The sequence below is a fragment of the Vombatus ursinus genome, unplaced genomic scaffold (assembly GCF_900497805.2).
Source record: "Vombatus ursinus unplaced genomic scaffold, bare-nosed wombat genome assembly UNPS02009573.1, whole genome shotgun sequence".
In the NCBI taxonomy this organism is placed as follows: domain Eukaryota; kingdom Metazoa; phylum Chordata; class Mammalia; order Diprotodontia; family Vombatidae; genus Vombatus; species Vombatus ursinus.
The window spans coordinates 27,249,691-27,262,172 of NW_020949351.1; the positions used below are offsets into that span (position 1 = coordinate 27,249,691).

The 12,482-nt window shown below is 36.1% G+C and overlaps 1 pseudogene; it reads right to left on the reverse strand.

Moving 5' to 3' along the window:
• Nucleotides 1-10,319, reverse strand: part of LOC114036015 — a 12,373-nt pseudogene extending 2,054 nt beyond the window's left edge.
• Between the last annotated feature and the right edge of the window lie 2,163 nt (nucleotides 10,320-12,482).

A 12,482-nucleotide genomic window follows, 5' to 3' on the forward strand; every position in this document is an offset into this window, starting at 1 on the left:
TTTTTAGGCAATTGGGGTTAAGTGACTTGCCCAGGGTCACACAGCTAGTAAGTGTCAAGTGTTTGATCTGAGGCTGAATTTGAACTCAGGTCCTCCTGACTTCAGGGCCAGCGCTCTATCCACTGCGCCACCTAGCTGCCTCTAGAAGTTGATAATTTTAAATAAATTCTTTCATTACTCTTCAACACAGGTTATAAAAAAATTCTACTTTTTGATAAAGTGAATTTATATCTTCGGCCATAGAACTTAATAAAGTTGAATCCAAACTAACTTCTAGCTATATTTAGCATCTAAAAAATTCTAACCTTTTGCCATTTTTGGATATCCTTTCCACATTATCTGACTCCTGTTACTTAATAGTTCTCTTTAAATCTTTTTATTCCTTTTATTTCTACCCAGATTACTTCTTTCAGTTATTTAGCCATTTCCTAATTTGCCATAACTGAAAATAAATAGAAGCTCCCTAAAAGGCCTATGGAGAACTTTATACCATCCAAGATGCACAATGTCCTGAATTATGGTTATAAGAATTCAGTTCCCAAACTAACAGAAAGACACGAGGCAAGACTTCTGACCTACTTCTGTATTTCATCAGTTAAGCAGACAAAGTGCTCTTGCATTCTGCTCAACAGAATTTCAAATTGTGCTTCTTTAGCTTGAGGGATAAGGTTTCTTGCAAAGAATCCCCTTCAGCAGGCTTGAAGTTTGGTGGCTGCTTCATTCATCTTTTGAAGAGAACTCTCTAGGTCCAAAGCCATAGCTAGCTCGGATAAAATTCTGCAGGGCGATTTTTCTGAAATGGTTTTTAGATAACATTTCATTATTACTCATTTCTGTATTGGACATACTGTATCCTTCTGTTTTTAAAGAGGAAGTATCATAGTAGTAGCTAATGCTATTGGTTGAGTACCGAGCCAACATTTAGTACAGTACCAGAACTTTTCAGTTACACCAGTATTTCCTTGATGGACAGGTTGATTAAGGTAGTACTGTGACTGATTAGATGGGTAGCCTGGTGACTGTCCCACCTCCAAAATGCCCCATTACACTCCCAACATTCCCACACCTGAAATGTTGGCCATACAGTGCCAAGCTATACTCAGCATGTTCCAGAATATACCTAACCTCACCACAAATCAAGTGATCTGTCTCATCCAATCAAAATATGTTCAAAACAAGTTTCTCAAGAATGTGGAATTCCCCAGTTCCTCTTTTACCACTATAAAAGGAAGTTCTGTAACTCCTCTGTTTGTCTCTGACTACTGAGGTTTCACTGACTGCAATTACTGATAAATGCTAGCTTTGCTAATAAATTGATTGTGCTCAGAACTTTGCGCCTTAGTCTCTATTCCAGATTTTACTTTTACAAAACCAAGAGAAAAACAAAATGCTGGATGTTCTTACCACTGCAGCATAAAATTAGAAGAGGCAAATATCTAGAACAAGAGGTAAGTCTATCTTAGGAGGTTTGTTCTTTTTGGTGTTTTGTTCACCGGAGCAACTGTTAATGAGAAGGGGGAACAAGCATTTATTAAATGCTTACTAAGTGCCAGGGACTGTATTAAGAGCTTTACAAACATCATCTCACTTGAGCTTTACAACAGATAAGGTGCTATCATGATCCCCATTTACAGCTGAGGAAACTGAAGTAGACAGAAGTTATGTGACTGATGCATAGTCATACAGATAGTGAGATAGGCCTGATTTGAACTCAGGTCCTCCTGACTCCAGGCTCAGCATTCTATCCATAGTACCATCTGGCTTCCTAATGAGCTCATCGTCAGCAATGAGTTTGCTATAGGTAGTTAAAATTTAAGAATTTAGTCTAAGACAATTTTTTACAAGATACGTTCCACGAACTATATAGGTTAATAGGATTTAGAGATGGAAGAGACCTTATGGAGCTCCTGAGAGGGGAAGTGTGATGAGGTTAGGAGCTTGTCCTGTGATATCACTAGTACAGGGAACTCCCAACAAAACAAAAAGGTGCATACAGGCATCTTCTCTGCAAGTTACAGACTTAGAGATGCCTAGAGTACTAAGAGGCTAAGTGGCTTCTCCAAGGACACACAGTATATGGCAGAGGTAGAACTTGAATCCAGGTTTTCTTGGTCTTGAATTGGACACTCTGTCCATGACATTAAAGTGCCCTTTTATGAAGGAAGGTGAGGAAATCTCCACTACAGGTGGTATGTGAGAAGAATCCCAATTAGATATTAACTGTTTTAATATATGATACATGTCAAAAAAACTTATTAAGCAAGCTGCGCTGGCATCCTATGTGAGCTAGGCACTGTGTTAAGTGCTGGAGATACAAAGTATGGCCAAGACAGTGCCCCCTCTAAAGGAGCCCATAATCTAATGAAGAGGACAATATGTAAACAACTATGTACACATAATAAGCTGGAGATGATCACAGAGGGAAGGCACTATTAAGTGGAAGCAAGTAAGACTTCTTGAAGAATCAGTTTTAATAAATTTACCACTTTCTAATGAATAGGGGCTGAGATAACATATCAACTTTGTATTGGGTCACATCACTGTTGTAAACATATCTTCTCAGATGAATCATACGTTCAACTTCTAGGCATTTAAGAACTAAAAGCTTTTTTACTAATGCTTTATTACCTTGTGGAATAAACCAAAAGAGGCATAACTGCAAGTTGTTAGGATATGGTACTTTAGGTGTTAATGTTAATGTTATATTTCAAGTTAAGAATGGTTTTAATGATCATTTGTAGTTATTACACAGAAAATCATGGAGTAAAGAGGTCATACTGACCTTTATTTTTAAGAAATCATATATCCATCTAGGGCTTTGAGATTTAGGCACCAACTAACAACATATGGTCGATAACTAAATCCTGGAACAGATGGCACAGTCATTACACAAGGATTGTTCATTATTGATAACTCTTCTATCTCAGAAAAGAATGACAAGAAAGAGATCTGTAATAAAAGATATGTCTGTTGAACTGAAAAGACTCAGTGGCACACAGTGGGTTTCAAGGTTTAATTATCTTCAGCATTTACAAGTGCAACAATTTCTCCCTAGTTCTAAAAATAAGCTTCTCTTCCATCTGCCAAATTTAAACCAAAACAATATGGTCATATGTCTACTCTACTTTGGATGAATCCTTGGAAAGTATTATCTCCCCTGCCCTTTCCTGTCAAAAAGGACAAATAAAGTTTTTTAAAAAAAATTGTCTGGAAACCTAGGGATAAGTGGTTTATTCTTTTTAACTTCTCTTACTCAGTTGGTCAAAGTACCACAGATTAATAAATAATATCTTAAGAGCATGGATAAAACTCAGACCTGCCTTTTACAACCATTAACATATTGAAATGGAAATTAAGCTCCAATTGCACTCATTATTTCACCTTTCTAAACTATTTAAAATTTGACACACATCCTTAAAACCATGCTTTCATCCTTTTGGTCTCTTTAGTTATCATACTCACACAAAATACCTTCAAATTCATACCTCATTTAGGTCACAAATTTCATTTTCTGCTAAAGAAAGGATAATCAATGAGTGAGGTAGATAAACAGGAGCTGCTCTAAGTGAGGTTATGATGCTTCCATGTAGAAGCAACATCTTTAAAAAAACAAAATTAGAATGTCCATAGTAAGAGCAAAGAGATTGAATACAATGAGATTTAACTACTTTTTCAATGTTAAAACATTGTTTAGGTAAATAATGTGATCTTAATTATGTGATATATAACCTATGCTGTGGAATTCCAAACTCTTTTTGAATAATTTCTAATGTATTCTTGTTTAGAGCATCCTCTCCCTATCTCCATCTATCACAACCCAAGTGAAATATCACCTTCCACAAAAAATTTCCTAATCCCTCCTCCCTCTTCCCATCCCTGAACCCTGGGGCTTTCTCATGAAGCTTTTTGTTATTGTTCAGTCATTTTTAGTTATGTCTGACTCTTTGTGACTCCATTTGGGGTTTTCTTGGCAAAGAGACTAGAGTGATTTGCCATTTCCTTCTCCAGGTACTTTTACAAATGAGGAAACTGAGGCAAAGGTGTTAAGTGACTTCCACTGGGTCACACAGCTACTAAGTGTCTGAGGCCAGATTTGAACTCAGGAAGATGAAACTTCTTGACTCCAGGACTAGCATTCTATCCACTGTGCCACCTAGCTGCCCCATGTAGCTCTTATGTTGGCACATTTCTCTTTATTTCTCATGTTGTCAGTGCTCTCTTTTCAAATCATCAAATATTATTGTAAACTTATCTTGTTTGACTTTTATACCACCAGTAGAATTTAAGGTTCTTGAGGGCAGGAACTATTATTTTTCCTGCGTGTCTTCAGTGGCTAACTTAAACTTTATTAGTCATATAATAAACATTTATTGAATGTAAAAAAAATAAACAGAACATTTATGTTCTATTTTGCATTACAGTTATTCGTATGTGTATTATGTCCCCCTTAATAAGATCCATGAGGGCATATACCATGTCTTATTTATGTCTGAATCTCCCTCAACACTTAATATAAACATTTAAATTGGATTTTTTCAATATTATCACAGTATCTGATTGTTTGAAATCTTTTAGAACTGTTACTAAAAATGTATTCCTGTTAATAGCAGTTGAATAATATAATTACCTATTGCCTTCAAGGCCAAGAGTCTACCTAATGATCCTGATGTCAACAGGGAAAATAAGATGATAAACAGCTATACAAAATTCTAACAGTGATTCCCAGATGTTATTTGGGTTTTCTTAAAATAATGTTTCCTTCCTTTTCCCCAAAGTACTGTATAGCATATTTATAAAATTTAATTTGACATCCTGAGATATAACAAGACCAAATTTTGGAATTATAGCTCTAGAAGCACACTTAAAAACACTTAATTCTCTGGCCTCAAAGATAAACTCTAATAATCTAGGAAGACAAATTTTTTCATATATAAAGAACAGATGTAAAGTTCATGTCTAAGGATGCCAGTTTTCTACCCTGCTTTACTTTAAGAAACTGAGATCAACAAACAGTTACGAAGGGTAAAACAAAAAAATTCCATAGTTAAATTCCAATTTTGGAGAAATTTTTAGAGCTCTTAGAACAGTACTGGTCATTAGAGACATATTCCATGATGGTGGAGAACTAGTTTATGACAATCAGATAATTTACAATGTATCTAGAACATCAAATCTCACAGGAGCCTTGGGGTCAGAAGAGTACACATACCTTCAGGGATACTAATTTAGGAAGATCATCTATTTGAGAAATGTTATTGTCTGACAAAATCAAGGTGTTGCAATGTTGTGCAGCTACTACTAATTTAGTCTGTGGCCTATGAAAAGATTACATTAGTTCAACTGTGAAAGTCAAAAAGCAAACATACCACAGTTCCAATTCCTTCATAATCTCCCTTAAAGTTTCATTTTCTGGTTACTGTCTTTTTTTTTTTTTAAACTGGAAATTGGGAGAAAAGATTGAGCAAAAGGAGTTGAATGATTCAGGAAATCATAGACCTTTCTCCATAACCCTACAAAAACAATGGTTACTACTTCTAATCTGGTATGATGAAAAAAACCCACTGGACTTTAGAGTCTGAAACTTCGTTTCAAGTTTGGCTCTTTCATTTAACTAGTTATGTGACTAAGTGAATTTATTTGACCTCTCTGAGTCTCAGATTGATCATCCACTAAATGAGGATAATTATACCTGTACTACTTTCTTCACAAAGATTTTTTGTAAAGAAAATGAAATATAAAATAAAAGTAAAATATAAATAAATGTGAGCTATTGTTAATTGACAGAGTTTTACTAAATTAATTCTCATGTAGCCTCTGTACTTGGGAATGCACACTTTGAAAATTTTTCCTCTTCAAAATGTTTGAATCTTTCTATCTGTTTTAAAACTGGACATACTTCAGGCTAGACCTTTTATGTTCAAACAAAATAAACTGTGTTATTGTTCATTAGACTTGAAATAATTCCACTATTTTCTGTTCAGAAGCCAGATTGTACTTTAAAACAAAAAATATTTTACCTTGAGATTATTTCCTGCAAAATTGAGCCATTCCAAGTAAACTGGCTCCTTTAGCCCCTCCACACAACCAATGCTGTTATGAGGCAAATTTACCACTGGTGGCTGAGTCAGCTTGGCCACACCCATCATTTGAACTAGCTGGTTGTTAGCTATTGGTAATGGAAATAATCAAAGAAAATGTTATTTTCAATGGCAAAATACTGAAATCTCACATTTTTAAAAGAAACAAGGATTGTATCAAGAACAACGTTAAAATGGTGCACCTATCTTTAAAATGAAACACACAAAATCATCTTACCAGCATGCTTACTCATATCACATTGCCTTTCACTTTGTCTATTACTCATGTATTTGTACATAAATTTTAATTTTACAGTCACATACTGTATATTGTTCTGAATTTGCTTTCTTCACTAAAAGTCTTTTTAAGCTTCTCTAAATTTCTATTTCTATCATTTTAGTGGCATCCAAGGATTTGAACAAACAGTTCTCAAAAAAATTATTATAAATTATATGAAAACTCATTCAACATCACCAATAAGGCAAATGCAGATCAAAATAACTATGAGATTCTAAGTCTTTCTTACATTGACATGCAAGTTTGTTGAGCTGTTCCGCAACTTTTGGACATTTAGGCTGTTTTCTTTGTAATTATAAATAATACACACTCTATATATAGCTATGTATATATGTGTGTGTGTGTGTGTGTGCATACATATATAAAATACTGCAAAATATGCCTTTTGATAGGTAAAACTTTTCATATGTATTCTCCACAATGAGATTTTAAATTAAAAATATATGATGATTTTTGTGATTCTTGCTGCTAATTGGCAATGTGCTCTGAAGGATTTTAGCAATTTGTAATTCCACCAGCGATATATAAGTGTACCAATTTTTCCACATGCCAATCCAAACTGAGTTTTTACTATTCTCAATAATTCTTGTCAATCTGAGCCATATAAAATGGTACCAAAACATTTTCTCCAATTATTAGTGAGGTTGAACTCAACTATCATTTTACAATCCAAATGTAATACTTCTATTCTTTTTTATTGTTGCCCTTTTTGCCCTGTATCATTCATTTGGTTTTAATCTTCCTCTCCTCTATCCTTACTCGATCCCTAATGAATTCTTCCTCAAAGTCTGCACAGTTATCCCTTCCACATTGAGACTTTCCCCATCACAGTTTTGATCTATGGTGGGTCTGCATAAGAAATTAAATGAGAATTTTTGGGGAGTTTTGTGGAAGCTACAGATGAGCAAATGATGATGCAGATGACACAGAGTCTATGACCAAATACTTAACACAAATTTTACAGTAAAGTACTGTAAACATCCCATAAAAGCAAAAGAAAAAAGTCAGAGTTCTTCTCTGGTATGAAAGGAAGGCCAAAAGGTGATGGGTGCACCACACCCCTAAGCCGCTGAGGTGGACAGGATAACTGTATTGCATTCCACACCCGTAGGACCCAACCTTTCTCTTAAAAGGAAGGCAAGTACATTTCATCATCTGCTTGACAGGACTAAGATTAGTTATTAACAATTACTCAGAGTTCAGGTTCCTTTCATTTCCTTTTTGTTCAAATTATTGTACTTGTCATTGTGTCTTTGCTTTGTATCACTTCATACAATTTATTCTAATATTTCTCTAATTTCTTCTAATTCATTCTTTTGCAATAATAGTATATGATATCCACATAGAGAAGAATTAGTTATTTCATTGCTATATAAAATTCTTAAGTAAGACCTGCCAATGCAGGCCAGCAACTTCTCTGAAAATTATGGCCTTGCCCTAGATAGTTTTCTTGAGCACTGAGAGATTAAATGACTTGCTTGGTGAAATAGCCAGAACGTTTCAGAAGTGGGACTCAGACCTAGGTTTTCCCGGCTTCAAGGCTCGCTCTCTATCCACTACATCATGTTGCTTCTCAATACATTCATATACCACAGTTGTTGTTTTTTGTCATTCTCAAATTGATGAATATCCATTTTGTTTCCATTTTTACTACCACAAAATGTTACTGTGAATGTTTTGTTACATACAGGTTGGTTGTTGTCCCTTGTTCTTGAAGAGGACCAAAATGACATCACTATGCTAGAATTAAGTTTCCGTGTGTCCAACTGTGGCTGATCAGACCAATATGAGCTTGGAATGTTCTACCACAGGTTGGGCACAAACAGTCCATGTGAACATTTGGAGTGGATTCTTTAAATTTGTGCATCTTGCATTTCTTTTGAGCTATTTCAATTCTGCTTTGCTTATAGAGCACAGCACCTTGTCAAATGTGGGCACGCCATGCTGAGTGGTCCTATGCCAATGTCTCCCATGTCACACAATCAATTCCAAAGTTCTTAAGAAAGACCTTGAGAGGGTCCTTGTATCATTCTTCTGACCATTATGTGAACACTTGCCCTGTGTGAGTTCTCCATAAAATAGTCTTTTTGGGAAGTGTAGGTTTTGTATTCGAACAATGGGGCCAGCCCATCGGAGTTGTGCTCCCTAAAGCAGAGTTTGAATGCTTGGCAATTTAGTTTGATAATGTCTAGTATCTTATCCTGCCAGGTGATCTTCAGAATCTTCTTGAGACAATTAAGGAGCAGCTAGGTGGAGTAGTGGATAGAGCACTGACCCTGAAGTCAGGAGGACCTGAGTTCAAATCCTACCTCAGACCAAACACTTGACACTTACTAGCTGTGTGACCCTGGACAAGTCACTTAACCCCAATTGCCTAAAAAAAAAAAAAAAAGAAAGAAAAAAAAAGACAATTCAAATGGAAGCAATTCAGTTTCCTGGCATGGCGCTGTCCAGGTTTCACAGGCATACAACAATAAGGTCAACACGACAACTCTGTAGACCTTCAGTTTGGTAATCAGTCTAATACTTCTTCTCTCCCATACTTTCCTTTGGAGCCTCTCCAACACTGAGCTAGCTCTGGTAATACATGCATCAACCTCATTATTGATGTGTACATCCCTGGAAAGTATACTACCAAGGTAAGTGAACTTATCCACAGCATTCAAAACTTCTCCATTTGCTGTAACCGATGGTTCCACGTATAGATGGTGTAGTGGTGACTGATGGAGCACCTGTGTTTTCTTGGTGTTAATTGTTAGGTCAAAATTAGTACAAGCAGCAAAGAAGCAATCCATACTTTGTTGCACCTCAGCTTCAGAGGCTGTATTGAGTGCACAATCATCTGCAAACAGAAAATCATGGTGTACCAACCAATGTACCAACACTCACTCCACTTTGGTCTTGGCTTGTGGCCTTTTCAAGTTGAAGAATTTACCATCAGTGTATTCATCCTCATTGAAAGCATTTTACAACATGGCTGAAAACATCATCCTAAAAAGCATGGGAGCAAGCACACAGCCTTGTTTCACTCCACTGGTGACTGGGAAAGCATGAGAACATTGTCCATTTTCCAGAACCTGGGCAAGCATGCTGTCATTAAACTGACATACAGTAGTGATGAACTTCTCTGGGCAACCAAATTTTGACACAATTTTCCAAAAGCCCTCATGACTGACAGTATCAAAGGCCTTGGTTAAATCAACAAACATTGTGTAGAGACCTCTGTTCTGCTCCTGGCATTTATCCTGGAGTTGGGGCAGCAAACACTGTATTGACTATTCCCTGGCCCTTTCTGAAGGCACACTGGCTCTCAGGTCAATGACCATCTTCCAGGTGAAGGATCAGCCTATTAAGAAGGACTCTAGCAAGAATCTTGCCAGCAATGACTAAGAAAGAGACCTCCCCTGTGACTGTCACAGCACAATCTATTTCCTTTACCTTTATAGAGATGAACAAGGGAGGCTTCCTTGAACTCCTGGGGGATAATCTCCTCTTGCCACATAACCTGGAAAATTTCAGTCAGCTTCTGTATAAGCAATGGAGCCCCTGCGTTGTTTGTAAATCTCAGCTGGAATAGAATCAGCACCAGGCACTTTGCCACATGAGAGGAGCCCAATGGCATTCCAAACCTCTTCTTCAGTTGGAATTTCAGCTAGGGAGGGACTGACTTCAACCTGAGGTAAACAAATGGTCAATGGCTTCAGCATTGATTGATGACAGACTGTTGAGAACACTATGGAAGTGTTCAGTCCACCTCTCTGGGATCATGTCCTTATCACTCATCAATGTAGCTCCATCAGCACTGAGTAATTGAGATGCACCATAGGTGTTTGGCCCATAAATAGCCTTCAGGGCATCATAAGAGCACTTTGGATTGTTACTATTAGCATAAAACTGAATTTCATCGGCTTTCTTACTGAGCCAAGAATCCTGCATCTCTCCAAGTTTTGCTTGTACTTTACTTCTGATGGAATTAAATGCTGCCTTCTTAGAGATGGATGAACTATCCTGCTGGTACATATAGGTAGGGCAAGGCTGGAGTCAGCTCTAACTAGCTTGTGGGAGTTGACTTAAATTTTCAGTATGAGCATTTACACCTTGGAAATCAGCAAATGCTACAAATTAGGTGATGATTAATTGTTTGTTGATTGTATATACTTAAGAAGATTAGAGAAAATGTTAATAATGCAGATTAAACTTCAAAGTGTCCTGTGTACATTTTTTTTCTTTTTGGAGAGTCAGTTGTTTAACATTTACCAACACATTTCTGCATTTAGGATTTTTCTTTCTGTTATTGACCTTGGTGAGATGTATGGCTAGATGTGGGACCTGGTTCAAAGGACATAAAGTTTTATTTTTTTTTTGAGATAATTCCAAATTGTTTTCCAGAAATGATCAGTGCAATTCATAAGTCTGATGGCAACATATTAGTGTGCCTGTATTCCCATAGGCCCTAAAACATTGACTGTTTCCATTTTTTATCATCTTGCAACAATTTGTTCATAGTTGTTTTGCATTTCTTTCATTATTAGTGATTTTGACTCATCTTTCTTATGGTTATTAATAGTTTACAAATATTCTTTTGAGAAGTGTTCATTTCTTTGACAATTTAACCTTTGGGAAATGGCCCTTAGTCTAATACATTTCTGTCAATTTTCTATGTATCTTGAATATTAAAATATTTAATGTAAAGATTTTCTCATTACAAAGATTTTCTCTTATATTGATTTTGTTCAATGTAAAAGTTTTTCAGTTTTATGTAATAAAAATAATTTATTTTACCTTTTATAATCATCTTTATGAACTCTTGCTTGGTAAAACATTATCAAATAGTCAAAGTTGTAAAATACCTCCTCCTATTTTTGTTGTTGGTTTTTGGTGTCATGATTTCATATTTAGGTCAAGTAACCATTTGGAATTTACTTTCTTTAAAAGATACTTGCTTTAACATGATAGTTTCAACCTAATTTCTGCAAACTACTTTCTGATTTAGTTTCAGTAACTAATAGAATAACAATTAGGTCCCTCAATCAGTTGTATCAATATCCAATTATTCTGGGGGCAGCTCGGTGGCACAGTGGATAGAGGACTGACCTTGGATTCAGGAGGACCTGAGTTCAAATCCGGCCTCAGACACATAACACTTACTAGCTGTGTGACCCAGGGCAAGTCACTTAACCCCATTGCCTAATCCAAAAAAAGAAAAAAACCAACAAAAAAAAAATCCAATTATTCTCACATCATTTTGAAATATTTAAGGACCTTATTCCATACAGACACATATCCAGTAACAGACAGATGACTAGGCCAGTACCCGTTTATTAAGTTGTTGAAGATGTAGAAAGGAATATAATCGTAGGCTGAATAGCTCAAATCTTAAACATAGATTTTATTATAGTAGCTCAGATGTATCCCAGCCTTAGTCTATGGGATAATGATTCAACATTATTCCCATATCATTCAGAAAGAATGTTCTATTCCAGGGACTTACTCTTTCATATGACTATGTAGGAGTACTAATTTACCTAATTGTTTGGGATATGGGATGACTACACATTCAGATTGAAAACAGCAAGATTTCACATACTTGCATTGTGCTCACATCTTTTACTGACCACTTGCTTTGATTACAGAAATTTGCCATAAAAAGGAAAGGCAAGTACATGATTAGATAAAACATCACCATTTTCTAACCATGCAGTATCAATTCCACCTCATAGCCAAACTTGGGAATAGTCAGGTGGGAAACATTTCTTTTCAAAGGAATGTGGAAACTAAGCCAGGAGGATACCATCCTAGGCTGTCCTCTCAGCTTTTCCAGACAAAGACCTCCACCTGTAACATTCACATTCTCTCTGAGTAGCTTGTGGCATTTCTCTCATATGATGGATTATTGACTGTTGATTATTGATGGATTTTTATGATCCATCAAACAACTCAAAACACAATTCTTTATAGTCCCCAAAGTTTTTACCTCAGATGGCAAGTTTCACTAATCAAAAATTTACCAGGCCTCATCTCAAATTTAAATTTGTCCTCGTGTAAAAGTCAATCACTAGAGATCATTTCTATATACTTGCAAATTCTCAGCAAGCCAAGTGCCTTGT